Source organism: Alexandromys fortis, unplaced genomic scaffold (genome assembly GCF_014885135.2).
Source record: "Alexandromys fortis isolate MF-2015 unplaced genomic scaffold, M_Fortis_MF-2015_v1.1 scaffold_20, whole genome shotgun sequence".
In the NCBI taxonomy this organism is placed as follows: domain Eukaryota; kingdom Metazoa; phylum Chordata; class Mammalia; order Rodentia; family Cricetidae; genus Alexandromys; species Alexandromys fortis.
In genome coordinates this window covers 1,244,981-1,269,283 of record NW_026067903.1, presented here as the reverse complement: position 1 = coordinate 1,269,283, position 24,303 = coordinate 1,244,981, and the positions used below count along the sequence as shown (strand labels likewise).

At 36.4% G+C, this 24,303-nt stretch overlaps 1 long non-coding RNA gene across 3 annotated transcripts in view; it reads left to right on the top strand.

The window, feature by feature from the left end:
• The window catches only part of LOC126497011 (uncharacterized), a 207,765-nt gene that overhangs the window by 143,779 nt on the left and 39,683 nt on the right, over positions 1-24,303 (top strand). For all 3 annotated transcript variants that reach the window (XR_007590504.1, XR_007590503.1, XR_007590505.1), the window contains exons 3-6: positions 1,958-2,053; positions 4,281-4,343; positions 11,361-11,436; positions 11,808-11,885. This is a non-coding gene — a long non-coding RNA (uncharacterized lncRNA). The remainder of the gene's footprint in view (positions 1-1,957; positions 2,054-4,280; positions 4,344-11,360; positions 11,437-11,807; positions 11,886-24,303) is intronic.

The following is a 24,303-nucleotide window of genomic DNA, read 5'->3' as shown; positions in this document are numbered from 1 at the left end:
CCCTCCCTCCCGCCCTCCCTCCCTCCATTTCTCTCTCTCCCTCTTCCCTTTCTCCCCTTACGTCTCTCCCTTTTCCTCCCTTTCTCCTTTCTTTCCTTCCTTGCTTTCTTTCCTTGTGTTTTTCTTGTTCTGATCAAAAATCATGAGAGAAACTAGTAAGATGTTTCCCAGGAATGATCACTGTGTTTCTTCTTCAGAAGTACAGGAAACCAGTGGCCACACACTTGTGTGTCCTTGTCGGCAGACTGAAATCTATCTGGGAGCACCCAGGGATGTCACTGTTCCTCATTAGTACTGAAGTCACAGTTCAGGGTCTGCCTATCCACACCCCACTCCTTTCTCAGGCACTTTGTAAGCTGTGGATAGAAAAAGAACCCTTCTCAAAAACTGAAGCCTGGCCTGGAGCTGGAAAGCCCAGGTCTTAAATGACATAGCTCCCAGGGAGTGGGCTTCCTGGTCACTTTCTCCTTTCACTGTGTTCTCAAGAAAGGACTGGAGGGCAGTAAGCTGGGTGTATTCTGGGATAGAAAGGGAGGGGAAAGTGATCCTTTAATTAAGAGGGGAATTCTTTTGTACCTGCACTGTATCCTTTTGATGCGTTTAGATAGAGGGGACCTGAGAGGCCAGGGACAATGGCGGTTTGCTACTGTCTGAATCCCTTCCCCTTATACTTAATCCTGTCCTTATTGGGACCTTGGGTGGAAAGCTGATAATTTTGGCATTGCCCTAAAAGGAAGGCAGTGCCTTGAATTCCTGCCACTATCCCATGATAATGAACAGGCCTAATGAATGCGGATAAGTGGTAAGAATCTGTGACCAGCTGCATCGGGGCAGGTAGTACAGCTCAGATTTAATTGGGAGCAGGTATTGGAAGGCTGTATTACTTTAATTGGTGAGGGGTTTTCTAAATGGAAAGGACAAAGTATAATGAAGAAATTGTGCTGTACAATAGCACTTAAGCTGGGATTGTATGCATCCGTTAATCTGCTGAGGAATGAGGCAATTCTAAACAATTTTCCCAGTGAAACCAACTCCAGAAAGCTTGTCCCCTTTGTTCCCCCTTGGGAAAATGCAAGATTGAAACAGAAAATACCTTTACCGAGGCAATCATGTGCCACGTGTGGAAAGCGGATACAGCTGTAAGCTCTGCGAAAGGGATCTATGTGGTACAATAGGGGACGGAAATAGAGATAAGGCTCGGGATAAGAGTGAGCCTGTCACTGCGGCTGGAGGAGGAATAAAGTGATGGTGTTTACAGTGACAGATGAGCCTCTGAAGAGAGAGCAGGACAGTTCAGAGACGGGAATTTGATATTTAAAAGACGGGGCTGTGATAATTAAAAGTAACATCGCATTAAACTGTTATGCAGTTCATTAATGGCGGAAGGAAAGCTTTGTCTCTGAAAAAGTTAATGATTCTCAAGAAACCACTCTGGAAGCCGTACACTACTAAGAGCCTAAGTGACCAGAAGGCTGACACCAGTCTGGATGTCTGAATTCCAAAACTCCTTAAAAATTATAAAAAGCAATGTTGGCAAAAAAAAAAAACTCATAATAATTGTGTGGAGTTCTCTCTAGACAAGAGAGGGCTCAATTAGTGTGTAGCTAGGGCCAGTAATGAGGGAGACTAGCTATGTAATGGAGGTTACAAAAGTTACTGCTTTGAACATAGGGGTATAAAATGGACACAGGACAATCACCATCAGGCGCTTGCTATTGAAGGTTTTCTTTCACAATTTACATTTAACAGTGTAGCATGGGATAGCATTTATGAGAGAGAGAGAGAGAGAGAGAGAGAGAGAGAGAGAGAGAGAGAGAGAGAGAGAGAGAGAGAATCTACTGGCTCCAGATTTGTGGTTCAGTGATGAGCCTTTATGAGACTGTTTACCAGGATTCTTAATTGGTTTTAAACCTCAAGTGGATGAGCAATTGAATTACATTTGTGTACTTTCTTACAGGTGGGAAAATACAAAGATCAAAGTTTCTACGGTCTTCGTGAGAGGAGAAAAGGAAGCAGAATAGGAATGTTGGCCAGACTTTCCCAGGATTCCCAGGTGGGTTTCATATATTGCCCAACTGGAAGAACCAGACCAACTCATGGTTCCCCGAGGACTGCAAAGGCTATTATCCCTGTAAGATCCAAAGCTAGAAAGCTACAGTTTATATGAAGAACTCTTTAGAAGGAAAACTACTTTGGTGTTCTGCACATTTAGATCCTATCTATTGGACAACATAGACATTGGGTTCAAACTAAAGTACTGATACAATGTAAACAAAAAACAAACAAACAAACAAACAGACCCCCTCAGTATGAAGTCTATTATCCATAGAAATAAAAGTAAAAACATCCTCAAACATTGGTGGTTAATACCAAAATCCTGCTTGAAACTCAGGAGAGGAGGCATAAGCTAAAAGTTAACCCGAATCAGCACGGGTGCACCAGAACGCCCCTGCAGCCTAGAGACTTGCACGGAGCACATTCAGGGATGTAAGGATAGCAGCTCCGATTCAAAACTGGTCCTATGCATTGAAACCTTAAAGCCCGTCAAGTTCCTTGGCAGAGTTGGTGGCTACAGGGACTGATGTGGGAGAAAGGTGAGAAAGAAGGAACTGGAGTCCCAAGTGGTGCTCTGTATCAGCAACTGTGACATGAAATCCCCCCATGCTTGTCCACACCACAAAGTCATGGTTAATTATATATGATAGGTGAGTGAACATGCTAGGGTGTGCTTGTGAACTGAGCCTGAGCAGTGGGTTATGTGACTACGATCTACATAAGATGTCAAAAAACGAAGACTAGAAAATACTTCCAGCCTGAGAAGGAAGGTATGGTTGTTGGATAACGCTGCCATTGCCCCACCTCTGGGACAAAGCAAAATATTCTCCCGCATCTAACTCCACTGTTATGAGAATGGGTAAAAGCATGCCCTTAGCTAAAACTCCACAAACTTTCGTCAGCAATTACTGAACACTGTAATTGCCCATCCTAGCGTTCTGAAAGAACTCACTTAATCCAGAAATAATGTATACTACGAACGTGAGTAAGGAAGAGGAGTCCAGCTTGGGAGTATCACGTTCTACCTAAAAACAGCAAATTTAAATACTATTTCTTAATACACTCTTCCTTAAGAGTTAATGGCCACAAACGTTAACAAAGCACTTACATTGGGTAGGTAGAGTTCAGATGAATAAACTTATACTATTTTCTGTGATGGAGCCATCTTGATGTGGAATCAGAAAGGGGAGAAAGTTGTGGGTTTTATGAACTAAAGCCCAGAATATTTTCAAGGATTTGCATAGCTTTTCCACATCTATCTGTCTATCTAATCTATCTATCTGTCTGTCTGACTGTCTGTCTATCCATCTATTTTGCCTTAATCTACCTATTTATTTATTTTGGATGTTATAATATAGTCCAAGTTTGTCTTACACTCACGGTCCTCCTTTTTCAATTGGACCACTCCCTCATCTTTTAAATCTATATATAATCGCAATATTAACAGTCATCCAATACCACCCTCCTCTCCCTGTAGAATATTGTATACAACAATATACTACAACAGTGTAGTATATTGAAACTTAAATATGATGTACAATGTCTTCATCGTTATCTCTGCAAGAAGAAACAGAGCAATATATATGTTAATGCTTGAAATGAAGATGAAATATTAAATAAATGATATCACAAGATGGAAAGCACTGTAATAAACTTTCAAATAGTTTCAGTTAATGAAATAAGTAGAAAAGAGTTACAAATATAAGGAAGCATATTGTCACCACTTTCAGTCACAAAGTGGTGAGGAAAAAAATTAGAAACTTCCTTGAAAGATATTTTTGTCTTTAATCATTTCTAGACATCTCCAGGTACAGTCGGGCCAACAAATTTAATCATCTCTTAGAAATACCAAATATCATATTTTATATATTTTACTAATACTTATCTATACAAGAGAAAAACATGACTATAAATAATTGCTATATCTGATATATTTTAAGTGACTCATATTTATGCATCAGCATTGAATGAAATCTCACCAAGTGAATATTTTCTGACTATTCTATTTTTGGAAGTTTGTCTGTAGCGTATATCAATCTTATATACTTTCTATGAGATATAATTAATTCATCCATGAAGCAAAAGTTCTTTCCATGGGAAATGTCCTTGAACTGTTGAAAGTAAAGACAGAAACTTAAAAAAAGAAAGAATTTGATTTTAAAAAACTGTACATAAGGTACCTGGTGTAAAATAAATGTTCTAAAAGTTCTTCCCTCTCATTAAAGAACAAAGAAAATATGAAGATTATTATATTTCAGAAGAACATAAATGCTTGGAAACTTGGATTGGTATGTATAATGAAAAAAGATAGCTTGTTTTGTTTTCTTTCTTTAAATAAATAAATTAATTAAATATATCATATAGAAAGGTTTTCTATGAGAAACTGAAAGATTGTGGGTATGCCACAAACAGGCAAGGGAGCAAGAGTTTGTTTCTTTCCTTTTTTCACACACAATGTGAAATAACTATTTTTCTATTCTGACATGGGATGCTTTGTATCTAGTACCCACGATTTAACTTTAAAAGTTAGAATGAAAGACAACACCTGTGTGTGCATGCCTCACAATGAGAATCTAGGATCATCCCCAAACAATGAATACAGTTAATGAAGGGCCCAGCTACTGACTTAAATGCACAGGGCAAGCACCAGCCTTGGGGAGCTGCAGAAGTCACCCCAGGGAGGTGATGCTCTCAAACACCAAAGAAAACCTAAGAGCCTGTAAGGTAGTTTGGCACCATCCTATTAAAATTATTATAGGAATAATATCAGGAATCGAATTTCCAAGGTAAAAACAGCAGATTGGAGGTGGAGAGGAAGCAGAGTTTAACAAAATCATAGAGAACCCTGGTGCCATATCACTTGAACAGCAGATAGTTCAAAGCAGTGCCTATCATATATGTACACATAGAAAAATATGAGGCTGAATACTATAACCCTCCTATAGTCTTAGAACTTGGAAAGACTCAGTTAAGAGCACTTGTTTTTACAGCAGACCTGGGTTCAGTTCCCAACACCCACATGGTGGCCCACAACCACCTGAAGCTCTAGAGGATCCAAAACCCTCTTCTGGTCTCTGCAAGTACCAGGCACACAATTGGCACAATACAGGGATGCAGGCAAATGCCCATACACATTCAGTAAAATAAATTTATTTTAAAAAATGAGAAAGAGGAATCAAGGTAATAATTGTAGAAACTCTACAAATGTGAATGAAAACATGATTCTATAGATAAAATGTATTTACCATGATACAGATTGTATACCCAGAGATAAGTATAACTGAAGTATTAGGAGCCAAAGACAATTGTACATTCTTTGAAGCAGCCAGAGAAGTGACTTGATTTGCATGAAGAGATTTCAAAATTTATTATCAGCCAATTTCTCATCAGAAACCCAGAGCCAGGAAATCAGAAGGATGACATATTTAAAGGGCAAAAAGAAAAAAAATATACCACCAGTTTGTAAGTATACATTTGTCAAGGTTGTCTTCAATGTGAGAGAGAATGCATATTTCCAGATAAATCTAAGTTAAAAGAATTCATCATAACAAGGCTTGCCTTACAGGTAAGTTCTTCAGGCTGGATATAAATACATTATGTAGTGTTGTGAAACTGTATGAATTGCTAAAGTTTCCCTATAAAAATACACAGGCCAATACAAAAGCCACTGTTATTATATTTTTTGTAATTCTAATCTTCATCATCTACATGATTTTAGGCCAAAAATATAAAAAATTTAAACCTATGTATTATTTACTCAATGTATAAATGTGTTGTGTGTGACTGAGACACTTAAATGAGCTGAGTTTACATAAATTCTGTCCTATGAGTCCTCATGTTAACTGACCATATCTCTTGAGCACCTATGAATATTCTTTAGTTGCTGCCTTTGTACTTGGAAAAAATCATTAGACAAACCCACTGAACTCAAAAAAGGTTGCTATGTACAAAATTATGGACAGGAGAATTAAAATACATTTAGAAAAAACAGAAAATCATACAAGTCTTTATCAACAGTTTTTTTTTTTTAATGTAAGTGGTTTAAGTTGATTCATCAATAGTCATAGTTTGGGTGGTGAAAAGTACCTGGGTGATTAAAACATTTGCTGTCTCCAGAGGCCAAGAGTTCAGTTCCCAGAATCCGTGTTAGGAGTTGTGAGATGATTTAACTGCACTCTGACACACCCAAGACTTCCAATAAGGTTTGCTCTGAATACGAAGGCAGAACTAGCTGCTGCGTGACTAAAATAGAGTTTGAGTAGGATCAGTGACATACAGAGAGACACAAGAAGTAATAGAGTGTTTATCAGCTGTAGGAGTTCTTTGGGAGAATTTTTGGGGCCACTTACGTACACTATTATATCATTTGCAAATAACGAAAGTTTAACTTCTTCCTTTCCAATTTGAATCCCCTTGATCTCCTTATGTTGTCTTATTACTATTGCAAGAACTTCAAGCACTATATTGAAGAGATATTGAGAGAGTGGACAGCCTTGTCATGTTCCTAATTTTAGTAGAATGGCTTTGAGTTTCTCTCCATTCAATTTGATGTTAGCTGTCGGCTTGTTGTAAATAGCTTTTTTTTTATATTTAGGGATGAACCTTGTATCCCTAATCTCTCCAAGACCTTTATCATAAAAGGGTGTTGAATTTTGTCAAATGCCTTTTGATCCCTCTTCCAGTGGGTTGTGGGCTTCTCCAAAGCCCTTCACCAGGCTGCAGCCGCACCAGGATGGCGGCCTCAATGGCTGGTCAGGCTTTGGCAGCTGTTGCCACTACCACACACTCTCAGTCCCCAGCTACATGCCAACAGGTGCAACTGCCCTCAGCCAGGCCATTCACTGCCCACATTCTCTGCATAATCCTGCCCTGTCCAGCTGCATGGCAAAGCAACAGGCAGCTTCACCCTTTGCTGTTATTGTCAGCAGAGCTAGTAAGGCACCTGGGAATTCTTATGGGCTGATTTAAGTTTTTTTTTTTTTTCCTTTCAAAAAAGGAGTTTTTAAGCACGTTAAGAATGGGGAACAGTATTACGATTCAGGAAGTTAGGTCTCTGTATGGTTCCAGAATAGATAGTTTGAAATTTAAGAAATTAAATGAAAAAAAAATCAACTTAGCTAGGATCAACATAATATCAATTATATTCATTATCAATTTAGCAATTCATGCTTTATTCTTAAAAGAGTGGTTTGATATCAGTACCAAATATGAAAAATTGCCTGATAAGATACAATCCTTTGAAATACATACTAGAGAAACTAAAAAATAATATTCTCTTACACAGACAGAGCTTAGAGCAGAACCTACCACGCCATTGCATTATAAAACTGAAGAAGAGTGGTCCGAGGTTATTAGAAAACCAATCTTAATTTATTCAGTAACCATTCAAAAATGAACAACATATGATATGCCCCCCCCCAAGGCTATTCAGAAGGTAACTTAGACCCTGTTAATGTCAGATTCGAAGAGATTTAAGAAAGCATCAGTTTCATTTGGTACACATCCACTCATTGTGAAGCGAATGTTAAATTCTTAGGCAACTCAGAATAGAAATAGTTCACAAACTAGGAGGAATTAGCTACAACAATATTGGAAGCTGATCCTCAGTTACAATGGAAACATGGTGGACAGAGAAAGCTAGAGTCATAGAATAATACTGTAAGAGGAGAAGTATTGAAATTTCCCAAGACCAGCTTCTCAGTGAAGGCCAGTATGGTGGTTTGCAAAGACAGATTACATTTGATGAAAATACTTTGGCTTTATGCCGTATAGCAGCTTTGTATGCTTGCAACATGGTTGAAGAATCAGGAAAGAGGACTGAAAAATTTACTAATATTATATAAGGCCCAAAAGAAGCCTTCACTTTTTTTTTTTTTTACAAAGATTGACTTCAGCTGTAAATAGAATGATTCAGATCCAGAAGTTAGACAAATGTTAATTGAATCTTTGGCTTTTGAAAATGCTAATTCAGAATGCTAAGGAGGTGATTAGGCCTTTAAAGGCAAGATCAGCACCAAAAGATGAATGGATTAGAAGTGCAGCTGGTATTAGACTTCTCACTTAAGATGACAGTTGGATAGGAGAAGTGATTTCTAAAAACTTTAAGAAAAATCAAAAGATTATATGTTCTAATTGTGGTAGCCATATCATCTGAAAAGGGATTGTAGATAAGGAATTCCTACAAATACTTTTTTTTCTAGAGATGATCCAAACAGAAGTCTACAGCCTTCTGAAATATGTAGAAGGTTTGGCAGAGGTCAACTTTGAACTAATGATCATCATGGATCTTGCAAAGTAATCTTTTTCCAACCGGTAAATATTTTAAGGGACTTCCTGCAGAACCTCCTGTCAAATTTGGTTTAATCATTCCCTATCATCATGGGGCGACTCATACACAGAACAATTGAAATTGTTGTAAACAACAATACTGCTTGAGTTAACAGAACAGCTACAGTAAATAAAATTAAATTTTGAAAAGGGGATCATAAAATGACTATTTTTACAAACCTCTATAGGTAATCAAAACCAAAGCTAAAAGTAAATATAAGTGACATTGTGATTGAAGGTTTACCAGACACATGGATGTGGAAATAATTTCACCAAAATCTAGGCATCCAGATTGGACTCTTCAGGAGGTAAATATTCAGCTCCTAGGGATCGGAACTTTATCTCAGGCAAAACAAAGTCCAAGATGGACCAAGTGTATAGGGCCAAAAAGATACATAGGAAGATTAAAGTCATATGTGACAAAATAGCAATAAATTTATGGGAACATGATTTGTTACACAATAGAGAATCCAGATTAACATTCTACAAATCAAGAAACATGCCACAAACTGACATATGCTTCTGAGAAAAATATTGAAAAGTATTATCAAGAAGAGTCACCAAATGTTCAGGTCATATGTAAGCAGGGCACAACAGCTTCTGACCTTTAAAAGATACCAGCAACCCTATCTCTAAAATGATTAATTGACAAACCATTGTGGGTGGAATAACAGCCTTTGACATCAGAAAAAGTAGAGGCGCAATTAAAAATTAGATCAGCTGATAAAGGAGCAGCTAAAAGCTCAAGATTTTGAAGAATCAACCAGTTTTTAGAATTCTCCTATGTTTGTCATTAAAAAGAAATATGGAAAATGGAGAATGGTAACAGATTTAAGAGCTATTAATAAGGTGATCCAACCGAAGGGCTCTTTACAGCTTAAAATTCCCTTGCCTTCTTTACTATTAAAAGGATGATCTGTTATAGTGATTGATTTAAAAGAATTCCCAACCTGCAAAAATGAATCAGTGGAAAAATTTTCCCCAAGTGCTGTTTAACAGTCTGAACTAGTATCAATATTTTGTACAACAGCCATTGGAAATAATTTGTAGTTTCCTCAATCTATAGTTTATCATTATATGGATAATAACTTATTAGCTGAATCAGATTCAGATGCCTTAAAAACTGCTTGATGAGGCAAAGAAATTTTGCCTTGTTGGGGATTACAAATTGCTCCTAAAAAAACCAAAGATGATATTCTAATAATTACCCAAAATACAAGATCAATTTATAAAAATTTCAACCACAGAAAGGCACATCAGGGGAGCTCAGTTCAAACTCATTTATTTATTTATTTATTTATTTATTTATTTATTTATTTTCATTTTATGTTCATTGGTGTTTTGCCATGGGTATCAGGCCCCCTGAAACTGGAGTTACAGACAGTTCTGAGCTGTCTTGTGGATTCTGGGAATTGAACCCAGGTGATCTGGAAGAGCAATCAGTGCTATTAACCACTGAGCAGTCCCTTCAGCCACCTTAATTACTCTTAATGATTTTCAAAAATGCTGGAATATATTGGATTGAAATATCAAACACTAAGTAATTTATTTCAAACCTTACAAAGTGAAAAGGTCTTAAGTAGTATAAATAATATCAGCTGAGTCTTAAAGAAAATTGGCTTTGATAGAAGAGAAATTACAGGGTGCACATGTGGATTGCTTGAAGCCAGAGTTTGGATGTGTACTGGTCATAGAACATTCTATACATTCTCCTACAAGAAGAATTCTTATGCAGAGAGAAGATAATATCTTAGAATGGATATTTTTACCAAACAAGCCGAGGGAAAAATTAAAGACTTTTGTGAAAAACTTTGTAAATTGATTCTGAAACAAAAATTGAGACTTTATCAATTATCATGAATTGACCCAAAAGAAACTGTAGTACCTTTTACTAAGGCTGAAGCTGCCACATTAAGGGCAAGAAAAATGAACACTGACAAAGCTTACAGTAATTTCTTGTGAGAGATTAGCAGAAAATATCCAAAGATCAGGAAACTTGAGTTTATAAACAAACAAACAAAAGAGACCCACTAATTGGAGTCTTCCTCACATTGTTCAAGACACATCAATAAGAGGCCCTACATTCTATAGTGATGCAAATAAATCAGGAAAGGCAAGCTGTAGTTCAGAAATTTATTTAAAGTACCTCAAAGCCCTGTTATGATTTTGCTCAAAAGTCAAACTTACTTGCTTTCCTCATGACGTTATTAGATTTTCTAGAACCTCTTAACATAGTAGTAGCAGTTACTGACTCACAATATTCAGGAAAAGTTGCTTTACACATTAAAACCGCTAATCTTACTCTAAATGATTCAGAATTAACTTTGTTATTTATTCGGGTAAAAGATATTATCAAAAATAAAAATAATCCCTTGAGCATAACATATATCAGATTCTATATGGGTCTATCAGGTCATCTAGCACAACACAATGAAGAAATTGATCAACAATTGGTAGAAAATGGGCTAAAAGCCTCAAAATTTCATAAGAAACTATTTATTTATCACTTGGCAACAATCCAAGAAAATAAAAGATGTCCTACTTGTTCTTTGTATAACCAAATTCCATTACCTGAAAAATGTAACCCAAAAGGTACTCAAAAATAAATTTGACTAATGGAAGTGTTTCATTTCATTGAGTTTGAAAAACTAAGATGTGTACACCATACCATAGATGCATATTCAGCATTTGAATGGGCAATTGCTTTAAGTTCTGTAAAAGCTAATTCTATAATTACACATTCATTAGAAGTTACGGAAATTACAGCAATGCTGTAGGAAGTCTTACAGCCAGTGGTTACCCACCCATTGGGGCATGACCTCTAATACTATCTAAGCCGATGTAGAGTATGCCTCTGTTCTCTTTTCCCGCCTCTCTGTTCCAGTTGCAGGATTCATTTTCTGATCTTCATTCAGAGAATTCTGATTTGTGAGTCTACTCCTAAATAAATAACCATCTATTTCTCAATTTTGAACTAGTGTGGGATTTCTTTTAAGCATCCGGCCCCATTTGGTGCTCAACCTGTAGAGAAATGACTGCTGAACTTGCCTAAAGGTGAGGAGATTCTTTGGGATTCCTGCTTCTTGGAAAAGTCTGCTGGATACTATGTCCCTGTAGGCAGAAGATGGATGCCCCAAATGGTACAGAAGAACTTTGGCAGCAAGATGTCTCTGTCATTTCTAGAGTTTTGGATATTTCTGGAGTCTTTGATGGAGTTGAAGAATAGATAGATAGTTACAGTTATAGTTTTCCTTATGATAAATGATAAAGTAGATAGAAATATTGTAACTGTAATTCTTGCTTGATGTTAAAGTTAAAACCTTCCTTTTTATTTAAACAGAAAAAAGGAGGTGATGAGGGAGTCTTCTCTGTGTGTTGCTTGTATTGGTTAATAAATACAGAAACTGCATTCTGTATTTATGCAGAATCCATAAGGGAGGAAGAGAGCAGAGTCAGAGATACGGCATGGATCCACCAGAGACAGATGCTCGGAATTTTGCCTGGTAAGCCACTGATACATGGCAATACACAGATTAATAGAAATGGGTTAAATTAATATGTAAGAATTAGCAAATAAGAAACTAGAGCTAATGGGTCAAGCAGTGATTTAATTAATACAGTTTCTGTGTGGTTGTTTCCGGACTAAGCTAGCCGAATGGCTGGGACAAACAGGTGGCCTGGCTCTCCATGCAACATGGTAATACCTGTATAAATTAAGACTGACAATGCTCCAACATATGTCTCTAGTAAAATGAATCAGTTTTTTTTTTGATATTTGAACACATATAACAGGTATACTACAGATTCCTACAGGGCAAGCTTTTATAGAAAGAGCTAATAATACTTTAAAAGGTAGACTTAATAAATAAAATGTGGTAATAAAGACCCCCAGATATAGATCAGACAATGCTTTATTAACCTTAAACTTTTAAATGATAATGAGAAAGGAACAACAGGTACAGGGAGACACTGGATAGTAAAAAAAAAAACTGCAATATTAAATCAGCTTATATACTTTAATGATATTGTGTGCTCAGAATTAAAGCCGGGATATATGTTATACTAAAGAAGAGGTTTAGTTTTTGTTTCTAAAAAAACAGAAAAAAAAATCATGGATACTACCAAAATTGATTAAGATTAGATTCAAACAGGAGAGACCTCTTGATTAGGAGAGGCGATAGTTTATTAAACAGCATGGGAATTCAGTCTAGCTAACTTACAAGACTAACAAATGCCTTCCATTTGATAAGCTATAACCTGCCTGAGAGGAAAATTCCAAAGTTAGAGTTGGGGCAGAGTTTTAGTTTTTCCTTTCCATCCAAAAGAATTAAAACATCCAGCTTAGGAATCTGAAAACCTCTGGACAAATGAGACATCTAAGGAAAAAAAGGACAAATCATTCAAAATAACTTCCCAGGAAAAAGAATAAAGTGGCCTAATGGTGTAGCATATTTCTAAAAGGATAAAATTTTATAAATCTTCCCAAATGTTTATTTCTACTGTTCTCTACAGTCATGTAGGACAAATAGCCTTTTTGTAGTCCTAATTCATCTAAAAATTAAAGTTGTCCCATGGCTCTCTCCTTATCTAAATCTAATCTAAATCTGTTTGTTAAAAGAAAATCCAAAATCTCTATCTCACGTCAAAATAACCACCTGGTATAGGACAAAAGAAAAACCAAAATTAGGGGATTATTCTATTGCCAGTTGTCTCATAATGCTTTGTTTTTATTTTGACTCTTTAAATATATCTTTATACTTTCTATTGTGATATTAATGGTTATATAGAGTACCAATTAATTTTAGGAATAGGTTTTATTTATTTAGCTTCCTGTACATTTTGGGGGCTTGAATCTGAATCAGGTGACTAAGAATTAAACTTGTGTAACCCGGATGTATTAAATAGATTATGGTCCTTTAACCTCCCTAAGATCTGCTGCATATGATATTTAAAATGTTTAAATTTTATAAAGTGACCCATGATCATTCCTAACAGTGATCTTTAAAGATTCCAAAAGGATGATTGGAGCCACTCAGCAATGATGCCCCTGGGATTGCTTTAATAACATTAAGCTGGCAAACACCACTCAGAGATCAGCTTTGGGCTACAAACAGCTGAGGAAATTTCAAGGTGGTTAGCTGAGATGGTCCAGCCTCATAGGCTAAGCCTACACTTTCCCATCACAAGAAGACTGAAAAGTAGCCAGTTCTCTCAGCACGTGGTCCATTATCTCAATTTTCTCAGAATCTCTTAAAGATGCCATTGCCCCCAGACTTCAGAAAGTAATTTTAAGAACACAACTTTCACATACCCAGGAGGTGGGGTGAATGTTTTTTGGCTGTGGATTATGGATGTTTACATCTTTTGGGGGCATTGTTTTCTAGTTGCTATTGATCGCTCTCAGAGAGAATACTAAGCAAAAGATGTTAGATTCAGAGATCTCCTTCTGAAAAGAAAAAGGGACATATAGGAATGCTAGCATAAATGTATAGACTAATCATTCTACTTTTAAACAAAAAAAACTACTAAACTTAATTATTTTTCATTGGTTTTGATTTTTGCATATTACAACAAATTTAAGGTTATTTTTATTATACTTTATCCATGTTTCTACTCTTATTTAAAGTATTTTATGTATGCAGCTCATTTTAAAATTTAACATAAAGTTCTAGTCCCTAAAGGCTATTATTACAAACTGTCTTAGATAATTAAGAAATATAAGTTACCAAGTCACATATAACAAACAAGTTTTTGGCTATGTTAGTTTGCTTTCAAGATTAAGCAGAGATATATTTTCGAGAGACAGAAGGCCTTAAAACCCTTCAGAGACTTACAAGATATGGCATTTAAGATGCTTTATAACATGAAGCTTTTTTATAACAGTGAGACACATCTGTTCCTGGCAGCACCAATTTACTCAAAAAAAAGAAAAAAAAAAAGATGGGCATTGAGTTGCTTTTATTGTGACAAAGTTAGCCACTAAGCAAGAAACTCCCTCTGCCTCTACTACTGCCAATACACTGTCCATACTGGGCAAGTAGGTCCACTAAAGGAGGCAACTGCCAAGCTTTAGCAAGACAATAGGAGAGTCCTTCAAAATTTCTTCTTCACAGAAAAGTCTGTCAGTTATTCTAGGCCTGTAGGTCAAAGACAGATGTCACAATGTTGCAGAGGAAACTTGGGTGACTGTCTAGGCAGCCAAATGTCTCTGTCATTTCAATAGTTTCAGAAGTTGTTTGCTCTGTACTTCCGTTTACTCAGGTAATGTTATGTATTTCTCAGGTCTCTATTGTGATTGAAGACTAAATAGTTATAGTTGCCGTTTTCCTTGCTAACAAATTCAGAAAAGAAACTTTCAAAAGTGTATAAAGTAGAGAAACCTAAAAACATAAATTGTTAATCTAAGAAAGTGTTTTGAAGACTAAAAGAATAGTTTGGAATTGGTGATACAAGTTAGGATAAAAAGTGAATTAGGTACAAAACTTTGAACCCACTAAGATATGATATATAATGGAGTATTTTATTTGAATTTGCTAAATGCAAATGGATTGGATATTGTGAATGTAATTCCTACCTGATAATTGTTCTTATTGGATATAATTTTATGGTGTTTGACTAAAAACATCCCATTTTTATTTAGAAAAAAAAGAGCAAAATTATGTGGGATATTTTGATCTCATTCTGCCACATTCAAGACTGACAATAAAGTGTTCTTTGAGTCAGATGGCAGAACTAGCTATCACCTGACTAAAATTAGCTATAGAGGTTTCAGAGGACTGAGGAAATATAGAGAGAGACACAGGAAGTAGTAGGGTGAGGCTTAGAAAGATTCTTGGACTTTTGGTACTGAGGAGAGAGACAGGGGTCACTGGTCACTTCTCTGCTGCTTTTCTGATCATTGAGTTCTTACCCAAAATATCTGTTTTCAAGTTTTTATTGATAAAGAATTATTAAATAAATGCTTCAGCTAGGTGACTCAAAATAGCCTGTAACTACAGGTCCTGGACATCTGACACCCTCTTCTGGTCTCTGAGTAATCCACACACATGTGTCACATACAGATACATACACACACACACACAATTGCACTTAGATACATACACATAAATAATACTAAAAATAATACATCTTTTAAAAATTACAGATTGGCAGAACAGTTGAAAATATGGTTCAACTATCTATTGTCTTGAAGAAACTCATTTGAATTTGAGAAACAAATAATTTGAATGACAAAGGAAATAAAATTATACAACATATATGTTGTAAAAAGAAGGGAATGGATAGCTACACTAAAAGATAAATTAGTCTTTAATTAAAACCTTCCAAAATTGCAAATGGACATCATGTATTGATAAAGAATATTAACTTCCATGGATAATATAACAATAACAGTAATATGATACACTTCATTCCAGATCACCAGTATCCAAAATGCATTGTGAGCACAGGTCCAGTGAGAATGACACACCAATATAGTCACAAAGACATTAGTCATGGTTAGAGCAGTAAAACAAAAGTCCTATAGTGATATAGGGAAGTTGAATTCCACATCAAATCTGCTATATCTAACAGATCCAAGTAGATCATAATACTCAATACCAGGATACATATTCTTCTCACCTATCCAGGGACCATATCCATATAGAAGACAAGTTTGGCCACAAACAAGTCTTCAGATGATTGAAATCATATGCGGTATGATCTCCGATGGCAGTAAACGAAACAGAGCTGGATGCTTGTACAAGCAGAAGGAAAATCTACAGCTGTTGAAAAATTAAAGAAAACATCCCAAAATTACAAATGAGTTAAGGAAGAATAATGGAAATTTCATCTTAATGAAATAAAATTAAATACAACATTTCAGCATTATGCGTTGCTACAGTGAAAAAAACAGGAGTTTAAAACACTGTGGTACTAAGTGTCACAATGAGACACTTAATGAGAACACAATGAGAGCTCCAGGTTAGGCGGGGATACACAAAAAGAGTCTCTCTCAAAAAAGGAAACATTTTCATCTGTGAATCCATGAAAACTAAGAAAATAGTTAGTCCATGTTCTAACTTCAAACCAGGGGGAACTAGAGAAATAATTAATGGAAAGCAGGTGAAAATGGTATCAATCAGGCCAATTTCATATTAATATCATTTGCTATGCTAGGAAGAGTTGGCCAGGTCCTCAGCATGATATGGGCATTACATGCAAATTCAAATATAAAACCAGAGTCAACGATTTAACTTTGGAATATTTTCTGTTTGTTTGTTTGTTTGTTTTTGTCCTATGTTTTGGGTTGTTGTTGCTGGTCCTTTTTTTTTTCTAATAAGAGAATAAAAAGGAATGGTGTGGATTTGGGTGGGTGGGGATGTGGGGAGGATCTGGGAAAATTTGAAGCAGGGGAAGTTGTGATCAGAATATACTGTATGAAAAGAATCTATTTTTAATTTTTCAAAAAGAAAAGAAATGACTCAAGAGGCCATCCAGATGGCTTAGTGAGAGCTGCCAAGCTGTGCAACCAGAGTTGTTGGATTGGATGCTGGGCACTTGGATGGTGGCGGGAGAGAGCCCACTCCAGCAAGTTTTTCTCTAGCTTCTACACACAGCATGGTCCCTCTCTCCACACCACCACTACCAAATTTGGTTGATATCAGTCATTGATAATGTATACAATAAACCAGCAATGAAAAGGTATTTTACACCTGTTAGGATGAATACCACTCAAATAGCAAACGAAGCTCAGTTGGAGAATGTGGGAAGCAACTGTGGACACTATGAGCAATGATGGTTGGAATATAGAATAGCACCATCATTTGCCTGTAATATATGTGACTTCAGGGGGCATTTCATATTCACACACTGTGGAAGTAAGATCTCCAAAGGCTAGAGAAATGGCTTGTTGGTTAAGAGCACTGTTTGTTCACATACAAGACCAAGACTTGATCCTTGAATACATATGGTGGCCCACAAACATTTTTACCTCCAGACCCAGAGGAGCAGATGCCCTCTTCTGTCCTCCCTGGCCCCAAGGATTCAAGTGATATATAGATACACATACAAACAAAACATTCAAATGTGTAAAATAAAAAAATAAGTTTTGTATATAGACCTCAAAGAAGCTTGTCCATTAATATTCATCACTGTATTAATAATATAATCAAAATATTGAAACAGCTCAAATATCCCCTGACAGATGAATTGATATCCAAAATATGCTACATATATTAAAATAGAGTATTACTCAGCTTTCAAAAGAATAAAATTCCATGAACACATGTCATAAGATGGATCAAACTTTAAAATATGATCTTATGTGAAATACACAAGGCACAAAAGGAAATGATACAATGGCTTCTCCTGGAAGATATAGGAAAAGCATCTAGCACAGGCAAAAAGAATAGCTGCTACCTGAATGGTAGCTGGCAGATGAGAGGGAGTTATATTTAATGTGTGCAGAATTTCTCTTTGGAATGACAAATCTGTTCTGGAATGTAAAACTGTAGCGTTTGCACAAGACATCAATGTTCCTGATGTCATAGAACTGTTGCCTTAAAATTGGCTTAAGGGGGAAGGGAAGAAGCTATAGTCAATAAAAGTGTCTTCTGCAGAAGCATGAGGCTCCTAATACCATCCCCAGCAACCATGTAACAAAAAGGCAGGACATAGAGTCACAAGTCTGTATCTCTGGGAGTATATTGGTTGACTTGGGCAGCTCCCTGTCACTTGCTGGCCTCATATCCTGAACTAATCTCTTTGTTCTGGGGTACACTGAGGGTTGTCTTACAAAAATTGGTTAGCTCCTAAGGATTTTACCCTAAGTTGATCTCTGACCTAAACATTCATACATGAGTGCACATGTAAAATTGGTAGGAAAGTATTTATCATTATATATCAAAATTTAAAAGCTAATGAAGATTTCCTGATTTTTTTTTACTGATATCATATTATACAAGAAGAAAATGTTTCCAAAATTGAAGTTCTTCTCAAGTTAGTAATTAAAATTAGGCATTTCCTTGAACCCAAGTAGCCATGATTGATAAAGAAATAGTTACTTATGTATAGTAGTGTAAGCGAATCAAATTGTTCTAAATATTAGATAAAAACTATTCAATTAATTGTTATTCAAAGCTGATTTTAGCATCTAAAGATAATGACAAAGATTATGATTATGTAATAGATTCCCAGACACAGGAATCCAGCACCCAACTGTATTAGGGAGGATTCCATTAGGAGCAAAACCAAATATATTTATATATGAGATTCACTGGAATTGTTTATATATACATGCTAATCAGCAGGGTTTCTCTGTGGCTTTGGAGCCTGTCCTGGAACTAGCTCTTGTAGACCAGGCTGGTCTCAAACTCACAGAGATCCGCCTGCCTATGCCTCCCAAGCGCTGGGATTAAAGGCGTGCGCCACCACCGCCCGGCTTTTGGCTAAGATGAGGAGGCTAATCGGTTTTTAGTAATGGCTAGGTTCAGAATGCAGTGACTGAGAATCTCATACCTACTCACTTCACAGTGTTCGGTGCTTCAGCAGTCTCAATCTGCTGCAATTATCTAGAAGATTCTAACATCATCTCTGGTCAGTCAGTCCCTGCTGGAAGTTCAAAATATTGGACTTCAATGTCAGAGAAGGACAGTAGCAGAGAGGAACTGATGCACTTACCTGTAAGTAGTAAAATTAGTTAGGCAAACAAAATTGTGGGTTTTTTTTTTTTTTGCCTCTTTACATATGGGTCACTGGCAGAAAGTAGAACTCACTCAGGGCTAGGATCTCCCACAATTAATCCTTTCTGGAAACACCTTCACACATCTTCCCAGAGATTTTTTTTTAAATTAATTTCAGATCCTGTAAAGTTGACACCCAATATTAATCATAATAATGCTAATAATGGAAACTCACACAGACAAAAACTAACAGAAGGAATCATCCTTGAACTGCTAAGAGGGGTCTTTATAAGACTTATGGGTAGTGTCACCCTCAAAGCTTAAAGACTCAATATGTTCCCTTCAGAGTGAGGATAAAGCAGACCTCACGTCTCAGCAATTATATTTAATATGAAATTAAAATTGTGGACAACATTAAAAAATTGAAGTTGTTACATTGGAAAGGATGACCCAAAACTGTCTTTCTAAACAGGTGATATCTCTCTCTCTATCTCTCTATCTCTCTATCTGTCTGTCTGTCTGTCTGTCTATCTCCTTTTCCCTTTGTGGGCATGGATGATTAAAGTGTGAGATTGTGGGTTGTTCCTTAAGGGCTTCTCCAGGTTTGCTCAACACATCTCTCCGTTTGACACCTGAAGCTTTAGAATTCCATTTAACTTTTAAAAACCATATATCCCACTCTCAAAAGGAGTGAATCGTGCTTTGTGATCGCCATTAGTTTTAGATTACGACGAGAAGCGACTTTTGGCTACAGGTTGATGCATCCTTAAATGTCTGCAAAGTTTTTCTAATGCCAATGCTTCGATTACTGTATTCACAACTGTTTCTGAAGCAAAACCCCATGCACTGTCACATCCACGGCCTCCTTTTTGGAAAACTGGTAACTAAGTTCATTTTGTTGCATTCATCAAACATTTTCCATTTGTTAGTTCACAGAACACCAGCTGCAGTTATCTGGCTGGAGAGCTTACTTGGCCTCTTGTGTACTGCTCAGGATTGAGCTCAATCAAATGGCTGCCGAAGTTGCTGGGGTTACCTTAAGATGTTGTCCTTTATTTTAAGATACCTTAGAATATTGGTTTCCATTTTTATAAATTACAAATGGTAAATTTCTTCTTCAGTCTTAATGCAAAAATATAAGGGAAGAAAATATAGAGAGAGACATATGTAAATATTTATAAACTAGTAGGGGTCCTATTTGTGCTTCTGATAATTTTTCCTTGAAAAAGTAGCAAGTAATTGCTTCGTGCAGTTTTTAGTTAATTGTTTAATATATATGAATATATTCTCTTTAATAACCAATGTATGTATATGTTTACAATTGCTACCTAAGAAGTTAATCAGATGCAAAAAGGCTGGTTTGTTTTATATAGTTGTGAAGTTATTTACATGCATCAGTGTATCTGTGGAAAACACAAGACAGATTGAAAACACAATAGACAAAATAAAAAAAAAAACAAGAACAGGTTAATATTTAGCATAACACCCATGAATGCTAGCTGTATAATTCTGTAGCAGAAATTAATCTGACTTTATTTAGTTCCCTTGGAAAATTTTCACAATTTTTTTTCCATCTGGATATAGTCAAACTAGAAAAAAATGCAATTCAGTTTATTAACAGTTAGGATATCATCTGGAAATGAAGCTCATTGCGATTTCAAATGGGCTCTACAAGGAGCTAATGAGCAAGCTCCTGCCTGATATTGACAATTAATCAGGCATAAAGGCATTTAGGAGCAGGGCGCATTGACGAGCATGTAGGCTCACACAGACTTGGGCGCAACATGATATGTGAACATATTTGTCTCATTGTACTTCGGGTTTCCTGAACAAATTCCCACCAAAACACTTCATTATCCACAGAGGTGACGCATCCGTTTCAGAGTCTGGAGGAAGCTCTTTGGTTTGCTGTAACCATATATAATGGATTAAATGAAGTTTTATTAGGCTTTGTTGCCAGTTTTCCCATTTAATTGCTATAGCAACCTGAAGCCAAAGTTGGATCATTGGATAGAGTAACTGAGTGATTCATTGTGTCCTCATTACCCTTGGCCCTTAAGGGAGAGAAAAAAAATCAAGTATTTAAAATAATTGGAAAGCTGGGGTGAGAGAAAAGTTTTTTTCCTTACTTTTAAATTAAGAAATTTTAAATTAATTGATATTTATTTTTCTCCCTTTAAATAGCAGAAGGCATTCAAAGTATATACTTGATGTCAGCTTTACATAAAATGTGTGTGTGTGTTTTCTGATAACAAATGACTCATTGCTGATCTTATGCTGATATAAAAATGAGGGAAATGAAACAAATGTTTATTTCATAGGTTTGTACATTAAAAATATTATAGTTAGTGTCTACTAGATGCTTGTCATTTATTATATTAGGGTACTTAAATATCGTAAATCACATAATTCTGCCGATAGTTCAAATTGTGGTCTAAACTCCCCTCCATCCCTCATGCTATATGTGATGTTATAGATCTTCCCACTGTTTATTTAATACTTGTGATTTCTAAAATATAAGAAGAAAAGCTTCTTTGTTGCTCATTGTTATAAGTAAACGAGGCCTTTTCATCTTAGGGAATACATGATGGCTGTGGAGGATGGGAGAGCTTTGACTCTGCTCTTAGTGTTCAGGCATATTTTTTTCTTTTTTTTAAATTTTTATTTATTAAAGATTTCTGTCTCTTCCCCGCCACCGCCTCCCATTTCCCTCCCCTCCCCCTCCCCCAATCAAGTCCCCCTCCCTTGTCAGCCCGAAGAGCAATCAGGGTTCCCTGCCCTGTGGGGAGTCCAAGGACCTCCCACATCCTTCCAGGTCTAGTAAGGTGAGCATCCAAACTGCCTAGGTTCCCACAAAGCCAGTACGTGCAGTAGGATCAAAAACCCATTGCCATTGTTCTTGAGTTCTCAGTAGTCCTCATTGTCCGCTATGTTCAGTGAGACCGGTTTTAACCCAGGCTTTTTCAGACCCAGGCCAGCTGGCCTTGGTGAGTTCCTGATAGAACATCCCCATTGTCTCAGTGTGTGGGTGCCCCCCTCGCGGTCCTGAGTTCCTTGCTCGTGCTCTCTCTCCTTCTGCTCATGATTTGGACCTTGAGATTTCAGTCCGGTGCTCCAATGTGGGTCTCTGTCTCTGTCTCCTTTCATCGCCTGATGAAGGTTAATATTTAGGAGGATGCCTGTATGCTTTTCTTTGGGTTCACCTTCTTATTTAGCTTCTCTAGGATCACGAATTATAGGCTCGATGTCCTTTATTTATGGCTAGAAACCAAATATGAGTGAGTACATCCCATGTTCCTCTTTTTGGGTCTGGCTTACCTCACTCAGGATAGTGTTTTCTATTTTCATCCATTTGCATGCAAAATTCAAGAAGTCCTTGTTTTTTACTGCAGAGTAGTACTCTAATATGTGTATATTCCATACTTTCTTCATCCATTCTTCCATTGAAGGGCATCTAGGTTTTTTACAGGTTCTGGCTATTACAAACAATGCTGCTATGAACATAGTAGAGCATATACTTTTGTTGTATGATAAGGCCTTTTCTTTTTTAATTATTTATTTATTAAAGATTTCTGTCTCTTCCCTGCCACCGCCTCCCATTTCCCTCCCCCTCTGCCAATCAAGTCCCCTTCCCTCATCAGCCCAAAAAGCGATCATACTAATATTTTAGGTTGATTTGATTGTGCTGGTTTAGAAGCTTACTTTTCACTTTTAAAGGATGTTCAGCATAGACGATAACTTCCTTGCAAATCCTCAAGAAAATGTCTAGGATATTAAAATAGGGAGGGTTTAAGGAAGTTCAATGAAGAAAACATAACTAAGTAGAATGATTATCAGAGCAGGAAGAGACTAACAGTGAAGGGTCAAAGATTAAGAGCCATTGGGGAAGGAACTGAATATCAGAATGTTCACTAAATACCAAATGGACGTTTTCAAGAATACTACATAACATAAGCTATAACACAATATCAGTTTGTGTGAAAATAAATTTATATAAAATACAAATTATAGGTGTATTGATAATCATGGTTTGTAGTTTTCCCTTGAACTTCAGTTTTAATTAGATATGGATTGTACTTGAGTCTTTTCGAAAGAAATGTGAAGCTCATAAAAGAATGCAATGATTGGAGTCCTAAGTTAACTTGGGCAAACTAAATTATAAAGTATTATTTGTTAGTGTTGGTATAGACCCTTCAAACTTGCCTATAGAACATCAATGGGACCAAAGGAAAGAAAGACAAAGCAGTGAAGCTTCATCTGTGGACAATGGGGAGATCCCATGCTTCATAACTGAGACAAGGATAGCTATAGTGATGCTCTAGATAATAAAATGGGAATCTGAAGAAGATACATGGGTGTTCTCTGCTCCCTCTGGATTCAAAAGGCCATAGAATCTGCAGGAAGTCCTGAGATTTTAAGAGCTGGCCTGTCCTTCCAGGTCTCCACTGTTATATTTACTTTCTCAATCGATTTTCTTTCACAAAAGACAACTTCAATGCCCAAGAGAAACAACAGGAAATTATACATTTTGGAAGGATTATGCCATGAGAGGCACGGCCCAGAGATATCAGTGTAGAAAAGGAAGGGACTCAAAAAAATGCGGTGCCAGCATTAAGGTTTTCAAAATTGTTCTTTAAATGTTGATTGACTTGAAAGCATGAGAGTGAACCACACTTGCTAAGAATGACTGGTGGACCCTAAAAATCAACTGGGAATATTAATTCATTGCATACTATACATTCATAGGTATTAATTCTATATTATCATGCATACAATATTCTGTACTATAATTCCTACATGCTAATACATAAGTATCCCCATCAGGGTCAAGCCTTGGCTCTGTTACCATTTATGAAAACACTCAGGCAAGACATAAAACCAGACTGGAGTTGGGGATAATGACTTTGAATGAATACAGAGATACAAAGGTTCCCCTAGTTGTACATCAATATTGAAAATGGAATAAATATTAAACTAGCCAGTCAATATTAAGTGTAGAAATGGGAAGAGATTCAATCTGAGTTAAGACTGAATCAGACAAGAAGATTTAAGAAAACTAACTACCAGACTGTGAGGAACACATTGGCAGCATTCTACAAAACCCCAAAGATTTAAAAATAAGAAAAACGAATATTCTGAAATCTTTAAATTATTTTTAGGAATTTATCCTACACACATACTGACTTTCATAAAAGTCATTTACATAAGACCATTTGGCAGAATTGCTTGTACTATCAAGTATTGGACATAATTTAGATAT